Raw genomic sequence first — 16,897 nt, forward strand, 5'->3', positions numbered from 1 at the left:
GCCATCAGTACAAGCTTTGAGACAGGCCGTGTGACTGTAAAAGGAGTGAAAATATTGGAGAGTTCCGCTCAGAAGTTAATTTACAGATCCATCCTCTCTTCACATGCTCGCACATTCTAACTTCAACATTCCCAGTGAGGGTTTTTTGTCCCCTAACTCTTTGCTTGCTTAGTGTCTCATGACGATGTGTTTGACCTCCTCCTTACCATTGGTCTGATCATTAATAAATGAATTGCCCATTCTTAAGAAATAAAATAGAGACATGCTTCAATAGGAATGCCACTGCCAGTGTCAATGCAGGCACCAGTCTAGGTGCATCACGGTGGGTAATCTTTCACCACCCACAGTTCTGCCAACATCAAACTGATCTCTTCTGTCCTTTAACAAGCTTGCGCACAGAGGCCTGTAGGATATAATGCATCCCACCTCTCCAGGGCGTGTATTTAAGGCATCAATTGTAACGAGTCACACTGTGTACTGGGCTATACAGGATTCAGGACATGCTCTTGGCATGCAGTGTGGGATTCCCGGCGATCTCCAAATGCAGTCCTTGAGTGATTTAAATTAGTTTTGTGAACTGCAAACCAAGGATCGCACAATTTACTTCAAACAAGAAAAATAAATCTGTGCAATGCTTAAAAAAAAAACTAAGGAATTGCAGAGGATTTTGAAAATACCCCAAAGGTGCATATGTGTGTAAAGTTTGCTATAAAAGCACTGTAGCAGTAGCTCCTGAGTCCCAGATATGTATGGAACCCGGGGATAAAAGGGAGATCTCACTGCTTAATGCACCCAGAAGAATGAATCCAGCCTCGGCGGATATCTGATCAACTCTGCAGGCAAGCTGCCAGGAATACTTTTAAAGACGGGGTTCTTCAAGGCTTGTTGTAATGGAGACCATCTCAAACTGTGGCCAGTGGAAAAGGGAATGGGGTCTATCAGACTGTGGAACTATCAAGGGGTCATTTACTTGTGCTGATCGGTGAGGTAACTAAGTGCAATGCTTATTTACCCTTAAGGCAATAACTTGTAGGTACAGAATATTCATGACACATATACTATATCATGTTTAGTCATTCAGGAGCAGACAAGAGATCAATTCTAGGATGTGACTGTATAATTCTCTCCGCAGAGCAAAAGCAGAATCATTTAATTAAGTGTAGATGACTCAGTTTAAAGTGAAGGGATATGAAAACTCACTGAGGCACAAAACCCAGAGGAAGGTCTGTAATTTACAAAAAAAAAAAAAAAAAAAAGTCACACTCCATGAATAGGAGAGAACGGCACTGCAAAATATACACCGTTCGGATATTAAAAAAGAAGACCTCACTGCTTTAAAGAGCACAATGCAGTTTCATTAAAAAACTCATCATTCTTTCAATATTAATCTCGAGAAAGTGCTCCGAGGTGAGACCAGAAGACTAGAGTTTCTTTGAGAGAGGAATTGCGCTACATTCAAATCAGACTGCTGGGGGGGGGGGGGGGGGGGGGGGGTCTGCAGACAGGAGGGATAGGCTGTGAGCTGTGTGTTGATGAGAATCATCTACATACTGCATCAGCTGTCTGTAAGGCTTATGGAATCCCAAGAACACAAAGCTCTTTCAACTGATCAAACACCATGTTCTGGATTATGGCTAGTGTAGCGGGGAAGCAATTTTAGCTCTGGCAGTAAATCCACAGGAGCTGTGCTTATTTTTATTTAATTCAAAAGAAGCAGTTCTAATAAGTAAAGTTTGCCGGCTACAGGCTGTATATCACTGTGTTTTGTTAGCTTCTGCATCGGGGTGAAGCGTTTTGTAGCTATAAGAACAGAAATGGTTCAGAGGAGCTGTTCTGTAGGAAGTATAAAGCATTTATAACAGCATAAACAACAGGAAGGAGCAGTTTCATTATTGTTCAGAGTAGTCTTTTTTTGCCAGTTTTATATCGTTCAAATTGCTTCATGGGAATAGTTCATCAAACTACTATAAAAGCACAATTACCAATAAAATAAGGATCACACATATTTATTTCATATTCCCTGTTCGTAACTGAGTACTCTGTTTTCAAATCTCCACCCGTTTTGCACAATACCCATAAACACAAAAACAGACTTTTTACCGAGTTACTGAGTGAGTGTTATAGTGATGATAGTAACAGTAATTTATATTCGCTGTCAGGCCCAGCCCTGTATTGGGCCTCCAGGGTATAAGAACACTGCCTTGCCCTTGATTTGAAAGCCTTCGTGCCAGCTGAAGTTCCTCCAGTGCATCCTGTGCTGACATGCACCCCACCACCTCCCACCCCCTCATTGCACTGGAACATCTTATTTTGCATGATGATGGACAAACACAAACTGAGACTTCTCCCTCTTGACGTCGCCTTAGTAAAGACCTTTCAAAGAGCAGTGCCAAATGAGCTCAGAAAAAAAAAAAAAAAAAATTGTTCATTGGCTGCCAGAGAGGACCAAGATGCTTGGATAGAGCACACAGGGTAGCAGCATACTCTCTGTGGCTTGTCACGAGCATTAGGGTGCACACAACAAATAAACAAATAGCAATTATGGTACAAAGACCTGCTGTACAGTGCCTTATTGCTGTATCAGTGTGCTATAGTGTACTTTAAATAGCTGACACAAAGCATGAGCACAGTTAAAGATAGTTACAGTGAATGCACGGAGGGCTATTATCCTGTGTTTGCGTGATGAGCAGCATTAATGTATAATTGTGGCAATGTGCCCCGCCCCTGTGTGCAATTGTGTGTTATGTGTTGTATGTTGCGTGTGTTAATGTTGGTGTATAGTCATTGGTACACGGGATATAAACGGGTCTGTGTTTCACGTGTATTTAATAAGTGTATATTTGTATTTAGGCACGGGATTGCACATCACGCACGTGCATTTAAAATATAATATGTGAACACGGGGTTTCACGTAATGAATTCACGTGCTGGGATTCAAGTGAATAATTAATTAGTAATTGAATCCCAGCACAAACAGTATAAATAGATGCACGTTTAGTCACTCGTGGTTAGGTGTTCGGAAGAGGAGAACGGGTGAGAGAGAGAGAGAGAGAGAGAGAGAGAGAGAGAGAGAGAGAGAGAGAGAGAGAGAGAGAGTTAAAATCATTAAACGTAATAATAGTTGTTTGTACTCACCGTGTTCGTCTGTCTGTCCTGCACCGTCTGTTTAGTGTTTAGTCGTTTTGTATGTCTGTTTATTTTGGCTATAGTGCCGTGTCCTGTTTTTGTGCTGTTTTCAACCCTTTTATTTGTTAATAAACGCTGAGTGCAGCCATTGCACTCAGCTCATCATCACCACCATCTGTGTATTCCTTTTCTGGTCTGACGCCACCCACTCTGGCCGTCTTTGTGACAATAATACACAAATATGAAACCAAAAGCCAGTTCTTTTTGTAACCCTCTCTGTTGTAATTGTCTCTTAGTCACTCACGCTATAAACCCACTCGGATTTCTTGATCACTTGATTTCTTGATAACCCTTACAATAATATACTCATGAAGAGCACTGATATGAATAGATGCTGCTGCTCCTGTTCCCCATTGTACAGGCAACTCCTTCATCTTATTGTACGTTGTTTATGTAATGCATCAGGAAGAGTGAAATAAAACCCAGTAGCTTATCGTGCTGGTTAATATTGCTGACGCAAGTTATACCTTACTTCTTTGTGTACTGAGATTTCTTTGCACACCTATAATCCATAGCTAATGTACAGCAGAACACAAGAGAGTTTCAAAGTCTTAAGCACACTTAGTGAACAGAGAACCCCGAGGCAGTGTACCATTATAGTGTACTGTCATTTCTGAAAGAATGAGCTTCAACAGCAATGCAGGGGTGAAATAGTGGCACAAGGGCAGATTGGCTTTTCCAGGACACGGTTCATAGTAATGTCCACTATTACAACCAACCCTAAGAAACATCAATCTTGGAGGCTTAGAGGCTCCGGTCTTGACACCACAACCTAAAATGGTTGGTCCTGGCTCAAGCTGGGGGCTTTTGGCTGAGGTACAGTCATGAATCCAACACTGCAAGGCATCGTTCCGTGTAGCTTGACTTGGTGCCTTTGTGTGCCGACCTAGTGGCTGTGCTTATATAGCTTGTCCTCAGCCTTTTATTGAAAACTGTATACATAGTCCAGAGGTAAGTTGCATTCCAGGAAACATGCATGAGAAAATGTTTCCTTTAATGCTTCTGCATTATATGCAATGCTTCTGCAGTATATGCAATGCTTCTGCAGTATATGCAATGCTTCTGCAGTATATGCAATGCTTCTGCAGTACATGCAATGCTTCTGCAGTATATGCAATGCTTCTGCATTATATGCAATGCTTCTGCAGTATATGCAATGCTTCTGCAGTACATGCAATGCATCTGCACAGTTTCTTTTTGCAGTACAGCCAGGCGAGGTTTTGAAATAACGAACGGATGGTTTTATGAACATTCTGCTCTCCAGTAAATACAGTTACAAGAAAATCAATGGGGAATACAATATATTTTTAAAACACAGAAAAGGGGACTGATTAAATGGGGACTGGTAAACTGCTCAATTTCAACAGCAGCCTTTTATATGAAGAACGATAGCACAGCACAGATAACAACCTGGAAGTACAGTACAGCTTTCAGGAATCTGTCACGGGAATCAACTGAAAGCAGCATTCCAGACAGGCCCAGCAAGCAGCCTGAATAGACAGCTTTTTCAATGCATTGTTCCATACCTCCGGACAGCAGCTCTTTCCGATTAGGCATTTAAAGGGTTACATCTTTTCTGCTGTTCATCTGACTAAAAGCTCCCGGTAATATAAGCTAGCTAACACGCCCAGGTAAGTGCAGAACACAGCGTCTGGACCCAATTGTATCATCACTGAACATTAAAAGTGTTGTCTGGCCATGAATGGTTGAGACGTTCCCCAGTCCCAGATAGTTCCAGGCAACCCTGTGACTCAGGATAATGTGGAAAAGTATAATTCTGTCTCGCCTGTCAGATTCAATCATTACTGGAACTGTATAAACCACTGAAGAGCGGTCGTGCAGGAAGCAAAGTACTGTATCATGCACCAATGGAATTGTGTGCCAGCTTGTTGTCACTGATGGAAGAAGTGGAGTTGTCATAATGTTGAGCTTTAGCTTATCGTGTCACATATACAAAATGATTCTGTGCTGAGCCAGAAGGACTGTGACTTTTTGGTGTGAATGTTGGAGAATGTTACAGTTGAAAGAGATTCTATAAAACATACAGTAATGAAAAAGTTTTTTATTTTACTTAGCATTGCCCACACACACACACACACTTTTTAACTCTTAAACATGTTATTCTTTTAACGTTTTGAAAGTGGGTTTGGAGCTTATTCTTGTCTTCATAGACATTCTTCTTAGAAAACGTTTGACGTGTAAACAGATTGATACATACGTTGTTGCTATACAGGTACATATACATTCAGTTCACAGATGTATAGTACCCTCATTTGAAACAATTAGGCTGGCAATTTGAAAAGCGACATGAACCGGCTCAGATTGGAGCACATCAGTGTCGAGGAAGGTCCAAGCCACCATATCATCCCCAGTTTATTATTGGAGTGATGCATGCAGGGCTCCAGCAGCTGTCACCAACTGACCCGGTCAAAGAATGTCTTGTGGGCTGGGTTCAAGGGAGTGTAACAGTTCCGATTGCACAGAACAGGTAGATTTAATCCCCACCAAATCCACGAGGCTCCCCGGGCCTCTGCTCTTTAATGCCAGCTGCTTTCTCTTCCAGCTCATTGAAGATTTAGAAGCTCAGTTACACGGCATGCAAGTAGACCTGTTTCTGTCATCTTAACATGGAATGGACCAGCTTGAAGTGCTAACAAGTGCTCTCGACAGGACGCTGGTTCAGCCAGCCTTGAAAGATTGTATAGAGGCCCCTAGCATACGTGCTTTCTTCCATACTCTACACTGGGGTGTGAGCAGCAGATCGCTCAGCAGTGTTAATACCCAGAGTGCACTTGGTGATTCATTAAAGCAAATCACACCAAAGTTATGATTGCCCACGTGTGTATATTTTTCAGTTGTTGTTATACAAGCACATTAGACGTGTCCTTTCTAAAAAAGTTCACTTGCTGTAATGCTTATTTTAAACAGTAAAACAGATTCTCAGGAATTAGGAAGTGTGTGAGATTCTGCTGGAGCTGTAGAGAGAGAGTGTCACAGTGCTCGAGACACACATTTAAACAAAAAAGTGATCATTTATGAGATCACAGTTTGTTTGTTTTTTAATAGCTGTTATGGTATATGCAACTTAGCTTTAAATATCCAGGTACAGTTTTCAGGTAATTGTTGCAGGTTAATATTTTCTTATCCACCTGGATTCTGCCCAGGGAAAGTCATGTGCGGCACAATCGAGATTATTGTGATCGAAACAAAAGCAGTGCTTTAACCATAAACCCATTGGCTCATCTCATTTTTCTGAAATGTGCTTTGAAGTCCTGTTTCCAAAACCATCCCTCTCTGTTTAGAAACTCTTTTGTTGCTTTTGATGTTTAGGTGGCCCTGCCAGCTGTGAGACGTTCCCTTCATGTAGCAGTAACTGTATCTGCCTCCCTGAACCCTGTTTGACTTGCTGTGGTAACACGATCATGCTTGACTGCAAAATGCAATAAAGTTTGATTTGCAAATATTGTCATCAAAGCAATGTGGCTCAGGGTTATAAAATGATCAAACCTGCCTGCTGCATGGGCGGGCCTTGTGAAATCATCTGAACGACAGTGTACCCACAACCCTTTGAGAGCTTTAAAATCAAAGGCTCTACCAGAGGCATGGAAACCAGCATCTCTAGTAGTTAATGTTAGTTTCAAAGACAACGCGATAGAAATAAAAGTTTCTGCTGATTCCTGGTACGGAGTAACTTCCTGTGCAGTGGCTCAGATTCTCACCAATGCTCTAAACAGCAGTGTGACCTCACAAAGAAACACTAACTACTGCATTGTACTGTAAAATCTATATATCCCAAATTCAAATATACAATTAAGCCAGCAAAGAACCACAGGATCTTCAACACAAGATAAAGGGGGCCAGCTGCTAACTCTTATACAAGATAAGAAAATGGATTAAAAAAATGGATCCTAGTTAGGGCAGCTCTCCTTTAAGCAGTTACAGTATTTGGGGGATCTGTTGAGAATTTTGAATCTTACATCCTGAATCTTAAAAGCTGCACACGATCCCATGTTGTACGCTTTTTGGCTTGCATATGAAAACCATTAGCACGGCATTGTTCAACACACATTTAATTTATTAAATGGTCTGAAGCAGCTGCAGGGGAAGTGCAATACTCTTAGGGTGTTATGAAGTCATGTTTTAGACAACCTTCTGCATAAACACATGTTTTAAAAAATGACACGCTGATGATAGAACTAACTCTTGCATTACCAGCAGAGTGCAGTCATTACAAAAGAGGATAGCAACGCGGCCGAAGTTTTTTGGAATGGTGGAGGGCCCCATTGTCTTGAAAGTTGCATTCTGCATTCCAGAGTGAACTTGATCAGCACCAGTGTTGAGGTGTTCAAAGGATGATACTCCTTCCAGGGGAATCCAAGGACCCAGTCTAGTTTGAATATGCAGATGGAAGGAAGCACCAATACAAATGGGGGAGGATACACGTGTGTAGTAGACCATCCCTCATGGATACCACATTCATTTAAGCCTATTCCATGCCCATGGGGATCTCGGTTTCTATAGCACTTTGATCCCAGGCAGCTGCATTTCTTATCAAAACATTAACCAAACCCCTGTCTTGAGCAGATGCAATGATTTCATTACACACACCCTGCCTCTTATCTCCCATCAGAATACAAAATTGTATTATACAAACGTATTGCATTATTGTATTAGATTAACAGAGTAATTCAGTTTCTCTTTGACCGACCTCGTGGTCTTTTCCCAGCAGTTCAGCCCTTGAACACCTTGAAGAGTTAACTGGAATGACTCACCGTGCCAGTAACAAACCCATTGTTGTTGCAAATTACACAGCTGCAGTCCAAGAATAATAGCGCTGAAAGAACTGCCCATAGCCTGTTTTCTATCTTGTGTCTTTACAGCATCACTGCTGCTCTGGCTAGATGAGTAAGCCTGCGTCTCTGTATGCACTCCCTGCCATCTCCATCTCTCTGATGTCAGATTTAAGAAGCTTATCACACTCAGGTGTAGCAACTCAGAAGCTAGCTGACAAAGCTGATGATCTCTTTATTACTGGTCAACCTGCTGCTTTGCTGAGCTGCAACAGTGCGCTGCAACAGTCCAGAGAAACTCACCCCTGAAGTCAATAGGATTTAGTCTTGCCACTGTGGTTCTGTACCTAACCTGTTGCTGTAAACTGGACCTCTGCCCGAAGCTTCTGGCTTTCACGAAGGCACAGGTAAGTCTGCCTTAGATACAGTTTGTGAGAGTTTGATAGTCTTTCTAATAATGATTCTAATCCTATCTTTGCAAATTGTATGACTGTAATTAGGTTTGATGTATGTGTTCTAATCCTGCTAATTGTTCGTTTAGAGAATTGGGAAGACAAAAATATTTGCACTTGGTATCTTTAGTGATGGTCCAATGAAGTTTAAAGTCTGCTATTAATTTGCATGCAGTTGTAATTTTTCTATATATTATTCATTAAACAACTGGGGAAAATAACATGTAATATCAATCTATTATAATATTGGAGGGGTCTGTGAATGAAATGCCAGCTTGGGGGTATGAAACGTTCCATAAGGCTCTTTTCTCATCCAGGCTGTCGATTCATTTTACAGCAGATCTCGGACAGATCTCTTGCTGGTCAATGGAAGCCCATCTGACTTGCAAAAAAAATAAAAAATAAAAAAAAAGACAAAAAGAAACAGAACCCAGATGTGAACCCCGTCATTTCATGAGGGTGTGTCTGCATCCCCCAGTCTCTGCTGTGGAGCAGTGTGGACCGTGTGGCTGTTCTAACATCACAGGAGCCTCGGAGCTTGATGTGGTCCTCTCACAGCTTTACTGGGGTGCACTGCTCTCACTGTGGTTTGCATTAAGAACTCTATTTAGAAACAGTTCTGCAATGTAATAAGTCACCCAGACCAAGCTCAAACAAGCATGCACTCCTCTGTTTACAAGGCATTGGGTAATTCTTGATTGAAACAAATACAAGGCACTTTCTCCAGCCACTCCCTTCATCCATGCTCCTCTGGTATAGCTTGTCAGCATCCTCAGCTTCCTTTGAAAGCCAGTGTAGACAGCTGAATCTTGACAGTGTGTGTGTATGTGGGGGAGGGGGGGTACTGTGAATGCCAACCAAGAAAACAAAGCAGAATCCACAGCTACAGATACTGAAGGATTAGATAACCATTTGATAACCATTTTGATAGCCAACCATTTGAAAAAATACTTTTCAAATGTGTAGGGCTGTACAGTATAGCTTAAGACCTAAGGAAGGGTAGTGATTTGGGGTCATATAAAGCAAACTGATGCTGGGCCTGTTTTTAGTTAGTAATTTAAGGGTCCTTAGCCTCCCATATGGATTGTCACACGGGCTGTAGTTCCTCTGTATGTATTATGATGGCAAAATGCTATCAAAACCATTTCGATGATTCATGCCAGCTTTTCACCACATCATCCCATTATAAACACAATACTTACCCGAGTCAGAGCCTGTTAAGAGATACAGCCCCCTGCAGCCCTCAGTGAGCCCAGGTGTGTATTAGTCATGAAACAATGTTGCTCTTTATCATGTTTGGCTGAGGACTTTCTTCTGTCGTTTCAAAGGACCTGTGGTTTCCAGAGGGATTACCCCATTGTAATGGACTTAAGTGCGCTTACATGGAGTGGCTTGAAGCTCCTTTTTCTTCTGCTTAAAAGCATCAGGTTTCTAAAGGTTACCATCAAGGGCAATAAGTCGTGCCTCAAGCAGAGAATGACAGTTAGGCAGAATTTCGGGAAAGCTTTAGGGTTAGGACTGCCATGGTAACCACCGAGTTGGAACTGTATAGGCCTCCAGAACTGCAGTGTTTTTTTTTGTGTTTTTTTTTCAATTTGGAATGCCCAATTATTATTTGTATTTGGTTCACTGTTGCAACCCCGTGGTGTCTCTGGAGGCTGGGACATAGCCTGGATTCGAACCTGCGAGCTCCAGGCTATAGGGCGCATCCTGCACTCCATGTGGAGCGCCTTTACTGTATACGCAGAACTGCAATGTTGAAGCATTAACGCACAGTCCCACCTAAGCCCTCTGGAATTATATGTTTTTAACTTTTCTCATATCCTGTTATTTGCGATCGATCTCTTTCATGTTTTCCTGGAATCTCTCCTGGTGTCCCTCGCAGGTCTTGTTGGTCCTGGATGGGTGGAGAAGGTTCATGAGGTAACCCGTGGCTGACATCAGCTGGCTGGGTTTGACCTGCCCAGATGTATCTGGAAGTCGGAAGGACACATGCTGTAATGCTCTGTTTTCCTGTGTGCTTGTCTGTGTGTTTGGATCAAATTGAGGATGATGGAACAGATCAACTCCACCCTACACCAGGGACTGCTTTCAAATTGCTGCAAAAATAAATTGTGTAAAAATATTGATAGGAACTAGTAACATTCCTTGACAGATGACAAGGATACACAATTTAGTGTTATATACTATAGGTACAGTTTAGTACAGTGTTCCTCTGGCACTTGTTGACCACATTAATGCACAAATGGCAAAACTAGTATGAAGAGTATGGGCAATCTGTGTTTAGATTTCTTCTTATTTTTGGGCACAGGTAATGAAAAGCTAGCTGTGTATGTGGTACCTGTCTAGCCAGCGCTGGGGTGATGAAATCAGGGAGGTGCTTAAACATATAGAAGAGATGCAGCAGCAGCAGCAGCACTCAAAGGATAAGATAGTGTGAGCTAACTAGTGTGAAGCAAAAGCACTTCCCAAAAGAAATCTCACCACATGGACGGACCCTGAGGGAGGATCGTCACAGGGCTCTTGGCTTAGCCGTCACAAGTCATTAGTGCAGATGGACTCTTGCGTTGTCAAAAGCGATCATCACAGATGGTGCTTGGAAGAGATGAACGATGGCTGGAATGAGGGCAGCTTGGGTTAGGTGACTCTGGAAACAGCATTAGCACGTGGAACTTATCACAAGCATAAAAGGCTGATTATTGAGCTGTATTCATGAAGCATTAGTGGTGACCTGGAAACGTATTCTTTGCGTCTCTCAGTATACTAATCCTGAGTCTTCTCTAGTTTTTTAACCTGTAGATTTAATGTAGTGCAAGATGAGAACCATTGGTGTGTGTGTGTGTGTGTGTGTGTGTGTGTGTGTGTGTGTGTGTGTGTGTGTGTGTGTGCGCTCACTGGTTATATTGTATATCGTATTTGAAGTATTATCTCGGAGAATGCCACTGTCTTTGTTTCTCTACAGGGAGAGTTTCACACACACCGCTGTAACTCAGACATGCGATTGAACGGCACTGTCTGTTCCATCTGGTTCACTTTGATCATGGTTTCGGTGCCTTTGTTACCTTTGAACTTAGTCAATACTGGTCACCTCTTTGATTTTGTTGCATTGTTTGTATTGTTGGTTGAGCCACAAGCTTGTTGTCTTCATTTGTCTTTCTACCACAAATAGAGGTTTGGTTTATTGTGTGCATATTTTTCAATATGTAAAAGTTAAAAGAAGGTATTCAGTTATTTATTGTCTAGCTTACTTCCAAGCACATTGTCATTATTACTGTAGACAGCTGGCTGAACCTAGATGTTTTTTTTTTTTTTTTAAAGAATGAATCTGTACACACTTTACCAGCTTTATATTACAGACAGCAGTTGACAGCATAATAATATGTTTTGTGCTACAAATATATTCAAATATTCATTCATGGAAATCTGTTTCTGAGGCAAAATTGACCTTGTTAGTTTCCCAGGAGAAGTAACAAGTTCAGCAGTTCTTTTGTTCATTGCAATTCTGTGAGGATAAAGAAACCACAATTACTTTTTGTTCTGTTTTTTTTTTTTGCTGTATGGTTAAAAATGTATGTCTTCTTTGTTGTCAGCGGCAATTCTGTTTTTAATTTTTACTGCAAAGTCATTTTCAATGTTTATAGGGGGGGTGGGGGGGTGGACAAAAACCTGCCATAACACTGTTATCCAACACCTGCCATAACACTGTTATCCAACACCTGCCAACAACCCTTATAAAAGTCTCCCCTAGCAGAAGCACAGCAGAGTGTAATAAAGCATGGTAAAGCATAGGTACACATTTTAAAGAATAGCAAGGTATGGTAAAGCATATTAATAAGCATGGGGCAAACCAGGGTAAACTATGATAAACGCACAGTATAACCATGAGAAAACCACAGTAAAACTGCATTGTTAATAAAAATACAAGCAGCCAGTCTGGCTTTTGTGTCACAATATATATCAGCTGTACAGTCTGGGTCCTCTTACTTTCCTGGCATGAGTGCTTTATGAAAATGATTGCAGAAATTAGAAAATATTCTGAAATTTTATTTGTGCAAAAACTGTTGTTTTTTTTAACAGGATTTTACTTTGATTCATGGATCTGGCTTCTAGTTGAGTTTTATTCAATCCGCCCCTTTCCAAAAGCGATTTGCATGCCCTGTTATATATTGTGAGGGAACTGATTAATCCTTGTGATTTCTTTTAAGGAATGCTGTTCAAACATGAAGAATCATAGTGAGGAGCCCAGTTTGTTTTAATGCTGGTCACGCCCGCACACATACACTGCTGAGCACGATCTGTTGAGCATTCTCTTACTACCAAGCTGACCTTTCTTTCAGTATCGTCACAGTGATGCATTTCTGAGAAGCAGCTGAAAAAACAGAGTAAACAGATACGTTGCAGGAAATGTAAAAACAACAATAAAGTTGCTTCATAACATAACTGTGTTTGGACAGCGGACTGCAGATGTCCTTGCTTAGGGCTTCTCTTGACCTTTGGTTTTGAGTCCTGGTTCCAGTATGGCACTTTACATTAAGTGTCTCTAACTGCTGTGTATTTACATAGTAGTTACTTAGAAAATACATGGGTATACACACATAATTACAATGTTATTATGCATAGTTACAATGTACTTAATGTGTAAATGTTTTTGCGCGATATATGCAAGTACATGAGAAAAGGGTTAGGGTCAGGGTTATACTGTAAAATCTGCTATCTGTGAATATTAACACAGAGGCAGGACTGGATGAGAGGGGAATGTCATCCGTGCTGCAGCCTCTCAGTGATTCAGCTCACTCGCACTCATAGAGACCCTGGGCTCTGATAAAATCAACATGGCAGATACCATGCGGCACCTCCAGGAAGCATTCATTCTCCTTCCAAGAACATCTGCCTAGAGGATCTGTGGAACAGGAACGTTCTGCCTGCTCCAGATAAGATGTGTGCTCAGCACTCTGATGAAACCTGCCCGCAGTATGTGGTTCTGCTTCCTAAACCTTATGACGTGACAGAGACCAGGAAGAATTATCAACTGAAACTGATTCCATGGAACTTGTTCTGTGCTTTATATAAATTCACTAGAATTGTTTTTGTGATTTCTGTAGAATAAGGTAACTGTGTATTCCTATGAGGTACTTGTGTAAAAGGCACTAATCCACACTATGATGGTTGCATTTTGAATAATCAAAATTGCTGAAACCTGTATTTTTTGTATTATTATTATATTATTTTTACTTCTGTTTTTATCAAATTCTGTATTAGATTGTTTTTCATGTAATGGTTTGTGTGTGTGTGTGTGTTTGTGTGTGTGTGTGTGTGTGTGTGTGCCAGTGTGTGTGTGTGTGTGTGTCAGTGTCAGTGTCAGTGTGTGTGTGTCAGTGTGTGTGTGTGTCTGTGTGTGAGTGTGTGTGTGTGAGTGTGTGTGTGTGTGTTTGTGTGTGTGTCAGTGTGTGTGTGTGTGTGTCAGTGTGTGTGTGTCAGTGTGTGTGTGTGTGTCAGTGTGTGTGTGTGTCAGTGTGTGTGTGTGTGTGTCAGTGTCAGTGTCAGTGTGTGTGTGTCAGTGTGTGTGTGTGTCAGTGTCAGTGTGTGTGTGTCAGTGTGTGTGTGTGTGAGTGTGTGTGTGTGTGTGTGTGTGTCAGTGTGTGTGTGTGTGTGTGTGTTTGTGTGTGTGTCAGTGTGTGTGCGTCTGTGTGTCAGTGTGACAGGCAAATAGGCTGATCAATTAACAATTATCAATTGTAAATCCTCACTGAACTCCTCACTGACTGGCCAGTCTGCATGCACTGTAATTAGATATCCTGATTTGATCCCAAGGGATCTCATGAATAAGGCAACATCTACGTGACAGACCAGGCTTGAGCCTTTAGTGAGTTGGACTGTGGCAGTGTGGCAGGCACGGGTGTGTGTGTGGGGGGGGGATATTGGGTGGCAGGGAGGGAGTTAAAATCCTCCCTGTAAAAACATGTGGGAATGAGGCTGGAGCCGTGAATTGAATACGTGATTAAATAATGAATTAAGAGTGGTGATCAGCCCTCCAACACCATCTGTTGCCACAGGTGTATAAAACAGGTGTCACGGGTGTTAGTTAGAATCAGTAGAGTTGATGTTGGTGATAGATGGTCCCTTGTTGTCCCGTGTTGTCCCGGGTAAATTGGGTAAATTGGAAGAAGATATGATTTGGTTACTTAGTGGGTCTATTGCACTCAAAAGCACTGAAGAGAAAATATTCTTCCTTAAAATCTATAATTCTTGAGACCTGTCTGTCTGTCTTCTTGCTTGTGGTGTTGATCAGTCTGACAGAATCATTATTTTAAGGCTGCTATGGTGTTTGGCACTAAACAAACAATCTGTAATTAGAACATAAGAAAACCTCCTTCAGGCGTTCTCCCCACATCAGAGTACCATTTACACTGCTGCCTACGGAGCTGGACGCTTCAGTGATTCACAAACTTTATACTTTTTTGTGGCTTTCTGGAACTCTAAATCCAGCAGCAGTAACCAATGAGGGACTGAGATATTGTAGGCTGAAGCTAGGATATGATTGTTTCTTTTGACACAAGATGCATTTTCTTGTTGCCAGTATACAGTATGAAAAAATTACAGCTGATGCACATTCACTTTTAACATCTGTTGACACATGAAGATGTGGTTGCAGAGAAGATGAAAGAAATGCCTGGAACCGATTCATCTGGTTAATAAATCAAATAGATATTCAGCTGAAAAGTAAACGCAAGGCTACAGCTATGAACAGCCGCAGTTCCACGTGTTTGAACTTATTCAAAGTATGAACGGTGCTTATTCCATTAGGGTTCATAGAAACCATTCCTTTTTAGAATGTTTCAACATCAGCATCATCCGGCAACAGTGAGGCTAACAAAGACGTTAATGAGCCATTGCATTTAATGGATGGGATGCAGTCCTCTTGATGGGAGTCTGAATTGCAATCAAACTATTGGCGAGTGGAAAGAGTATCCTCGTTCAGAAACCCATTCGGTAGTTAAGCATCCAAACAAGTGTAGCTAATGCCTGCACCTCAGCCCTCACGCATACAGAAACCTGAACATGCATACAGCTACTCCAGGGTGTAAAGAGGTTGTTCATGTGGAGGAACTCTTTGGCTCCTTCATGCAATAACTCCTGAAGCGTTATGAAGCACCTGGTTCCTCTTTCATGCTTCACGAATTGTGGGCTGACAAGAGCGGGGGTTGATGAAAGTCTGATTAAAAAGATATCGCTCTTACTGAAACACAGTCTGGCCTTAGGGGAAGAAAAAGTTTTGTTTTTCTTTCGAAAAAAAAAAAAAGTTTTACAACAACAAATAAAATGTCACTAATGGTCTTATTTTACTTCAGGCACACGCAACACAGTAATGAACCCCAGCCCTGAAAGTAAACTGGGTACACTTTAACGTAATGCACTAAGAAGAGAGCACTATAATCAGGAGAAACATCTCTCCTTACTAAGAGTAAGAGGAAGAGGAAGGTAAAGTGAACATTATATTTAACAGGGAAAGCACAATGGGGCCTGAAAAAAGCAGACACAGATTCGATAGCCTTATCTTGGCTGCTGTTGTTGTTCAGTCTGGTTGCTGCTGTAAATCAGCTGTAATAGGTGTTGTGAATTTTCACCTTGTGACTCTTGTTCCAGACTCTTGTTACAGAAACCGCTGCTCCACAGAACTGCTGGGCATGTGAAAACATTTTCTGATGTTGACACACACACGCACGCACACACACACGCACGCATGTTTGCATTCCTATATTTGTGGGGACTTCTCATTATATTTTTATTTACTATTTCTAACTCCAGTCAGATAGAACCACACAGGGTGAAAGTCGTCAACAAGCTAAATATTTTGGCACTTTTTTTTTTTTTTTGAAGGCATATTTAGTTATTAAAAAGGTGTTTTACAAAGTAGGGACGTCCACACAACGTAATTTTTTTCAGGAGTTACTGTCTTTGTGGGGATATTTTCTCAAATTTTGTCTGCACATTGATAGTATTACCTGCCCCCCCCCCCCCCCACACACACACACGCACACACAGTAAGTTTGAGTAACATCATCGTATCTTGTTTTGCTTGTAAGCGAGTGTTTCGGCTGTGTGGGAGAAGAGCAGAGATGAAAACACATGATCAAAAGTGAGGCCATTAAGACAGCATCTAAATCTACATTGGATCAAGCGCTACAAGATAATGCACTGCATCTCATCACTGGGGCTCGAGAGAGACTCTACCATGATCAATCAGACTGACAGCACAATTACACCAGCTCCCTTAGAACAGGCGGGAGGGAATTTACTGTAAAACTTTCATTTTGTCAGATGAAAGGAACCTGATTGCTGGATCTTAACTTGACACCTGACTGATACGATGGCATGCAATGAGATTATCACCGTCTGGAAAGTTTGTCTATCGCATAAAATTAGCGTTGGAATCGACTTGAACAACAATTTGTTTTTTGTCGAAACACT

The 16,897-nt window shown here is 41.5% G+C and overlaps 1 protein-coding gene across 1 annotated transcript in view; it reads left to right on the forward strand.

Annotated features, from left to right (window-relative positions):
- The first annotated feature begins 8,153 nt into the window (after positions 1–8,153).
- LOC117428371 (semaphorin-4B-like) overlaps positions 8,154–16,897 on the forward strand; it is a 68,748-nt gene continuing 60,004 nt past the window's right edge. The window contains exon 1 of the mRNA XM_058995530.1: positions 8,154–8,383. The gene's annotated coding sequence lies outside the window, so the exon portion shown is untranslated. The remainder of the gene's footprint in view (positions 8,384–16,897) is intronic.

Source organism: Acipenser ruthenus, chromosome 21 (assembly GCF_902713425.1).
Source record: "Acipenser ruthenus chromosome 21, fAciRut3.2 maternal haplotype, whole genome shotgun sequence".
NCBI classification, from domain to species: domain Eukaryota; kingdom Metazoa; phylum Chordata; class Actinopteri; order Acipenseriformes; family Acipenseridae; genus Acipenser; species Acipenser ruthenus.